The sequence below is a fragment of the Pyxicephalus adspersus genome, chromosome 4 (genome assembly GCF_032062135.1).
Source record: "Pyxicephalus adspersus chromosome 4, UCB_Pads_2.0, whole genome shotgun sequence".
NCBI lineage: Eukaryota > Metazoa > Chordata > Amphibia > Anura > Pyxicephalidae > Pyxicephalus > Pyxicephalus adspersus.
In genome coordinates, this window is record NC_092861.1 from 53,249,065 (window position 1) to 53,252,317 (window position 3,253).

Below are 3,253 nucleotides of genomic sequence, written 5' to 3' on the forward strand. Positions count from 1 at the left end.
AATGACTTATGGAACTGACTTTTATACAGAGTCACCATTGCAAATACTAAACCACCTTTAACCCTTTGTATTCTTTAGCAAACAAAAGAGTCAATGATTAGGTGACTGTCCAACATTAAGTTGCAATGTCAGGATGAAACCTTAAGCAAAAAATCAATTACTTGGTCCAATACATGTCCTGGTAACCTTGACATGGTGTGCAGAGTTTACTAACTTGTTTTTGTCCTTGAAAATAAAAATATTTTGTATGATTGTAGCAATTTATTTGCTTTGACCCTTTATGATTCGGTTAAACGGGAGAATTACATAATGAATCTGTAGCTGAAAAGTCTGCCGCGACAAGCTATTATGGTAATATGACCCAAAAACCCTCAGGAATGTTTTCAGTCTTTGTTGAATCCATACTACAAAGAATGTAGACAGTTCTGAAGGCAAAAGGGGAGCCATTGTGATACTAACAAGGTGTACCTAAGAATGTGGCTAGTTAACATCAAAACAAAAACTTAACCTTTTACAATAACGTACAGAAATAACATTAAATAACAGCACAGGTTACAGCAAAGTTTTAAGAATAGTAGCCCCGTACCAAACAGCTGACTATTAAAAAGTTAATCCAACTTTTTTTTTGAAGTTCACTGTTATGTGGATTTCCTGTAACAAGCAATAGTAATATGGGATGGCAAAACATGTAGGCAATTAAACATGAGGAAGTTACACATCATATTCATTATACGAGGGGGGACCCAAAAGAAACAGGACTTTCCTCTGTGTGGCTGGACTGCGAGTGGAGGGGGTTTGATTAAGGTCAGTGCTTGTTCCCTCATCTCAGTCAGCAGCCAGATGGACACCTCTGAGAAACAATCTCACTCCACAGGCAGTGATTGTTTTTAAACGCTTTTCTCGTTACCCTGTGGAAATTGTGATGTCAAGTTTCAGGGAGCAAAGAACTTGTTTGAAATTTTGTTTTCTCCTTACGACAGTTCTTTTATCACCCGCAAAAAAATCACCATTACCTAATTGAAATCAGCTCCCGACTTTATGCCAGACATGTCAGCAATCGTAGTCATTAGTTTTCTCTTACTAAAATTAATTTGAAATACTCCTAGATGTGTGGTGCCGGTATTGTTCTTTATCAGTACCTAGGTATGTTTACCCAGCTGTAACCAAAACAGTCTACTAGATTAGATTGTTTAGTGCAAAATGTTTGAAGGATTGAATTTGTAGGTGTACTTCATGGTAAGGTTTTTGGGTAATGCTGAGTGTACCTGATATTTACCATATAAAAGGGAGACAAATGTCGCCCAGTGCTTTTTAGTTTTAGGATCTCAAAATTACTTATTCTGGCAAATTCAGTCTGATTTAGCAACACATCTCAATATGGTATCATTTGTTAGAATAAAGGTTATACATGATGTTTGTCCTGCTGTTCTATCTTCCACCCACACAGTAATTGCATAGCACTTTGTGATACTTGTATTTGCCAGATAAATGTTTGCACAGAACTTTTTGTGGAAGAGCAAGTATTTACAGATCCCTGAGATCACAATTTCAAACACTAAGCACAAAGACATTTACACAATATTGTGTCCTGTGTATGCAAAATACCAAAGCACCCTTGATCAATAAATGTTTGCAAAAGACTTGTTTCAGTCAATCATTCTAAAACACAACTTTTGTCTCTTTTGTCTAATAACAAACTCCCTGGCATGCACAATGTAGCTTGGAGCATGTACACTGTCTCCACACACAGATCCGGTCGCATGGCGACAATGTAACTCCTGTGCATGTGCAGGGGTTACATCAACCAATCACCAAAAAGTGAGGAAGATCATTGTGGAGCTGGCGGCACGAATGGTGGTGCCCTTGGATGGAGCAATAACAAGACCTGGACCTGTCATCACTACAGGGCAACAACACAAGGTAAGTATGTGCCCACCCAGTTTAGTTCTGCTTTCATTTTTTTAAAAAAAACCTGTGAGGTGTCAATTTCTTTATTGCAAAATAGATATGCTATGTCTCTTATAAAATAAAACAAACGTACCCGCCTATTTACATTCTTCTTTGTAATGTACACTGAGAGTATGATCCTGGCATAACAGGCTGCCAGGAATTAATGAATTCCCAAGCACATGCACTGGGGTTACATCATCCCATCCTGGTGAATCAGAAAGACCAAGCATGTTTCAATGTAGAAATAAATATGCAGCCAACAAACATTTGGGAAGGGACATAATATTTACTACTAACTAAAAAACGTGCATGGAAAATAAATTATGGTATATCTTATCACCATGACCTTCTGAATATTTCAATAATATTAGTAAATATACAGTAATAACACAGTAATAACACAATATTTGCTGTTCAAGCTTTATATAAAATCATGATATAATATGCATTAACTACATTTTTTTTCACCCTGGCCAAAGCAATTTACACTAGCAAAAGCACTTACACTGAAAATTAGACAAATCCTTGTCATTGCCTGTTGATAGATGACAGTATTACTTTAGTAGTGAATAGGATAGGTGCATCTCACACACTGGTTGGTAGTAGTAAAGGTGCCCCCATACATTGGTGATCAGTAAAATAGGTGCCCCCTATACGATGGTTGGCAGTGGGGTTGTGCCCCCATTCATTGGTAGTCAGTAGGATAGTTACCACCATAGGTTTGTGGTCAATAGCTTAGTCGCCCACCATACATTTGTGGTCAGTGTGAATGATGTCCTACACAATGGTCAATAAGATAGGCGCCCCTCTACACTAATGGTCAGCAGTATAAATGCTCACATACATTAATGGTCAGTGGGATAGGTGTCTCTATATAGTGATCAGTGAGTGGAGGTTGTAAGTGGAAGGAATGCTCTGTTACTTTGTGTAATGCTCAAAGAACCCCTATCAATACTAGAAGAAACCTCCAATGTTTCACAGAACCCTGGTTTAGAATGGCGATAGAAATACATGTACAACTGTCAAGTAAGTGGAAGGCTAAAACCCATTTTTAACTCCTTCACTAAAAGGAAACTAAATGAGCACAAAATAGAGATTACCTAAATGTATAAATTGGTCACTATGGGTAACCTGTAACTTTTTTTTCTTTTTTCAGTTTAAATGAATCAGAATGTATATGCTTAGTATAAAAGTACAATAATCTATAACCAATAGCACCATCTGCACTTAAAATAGGGCACTGCATTCTTATTCTTTTGTAGAGGTGTTATCTGGGATGATCTAATAAGTGTCTGCAGCCACA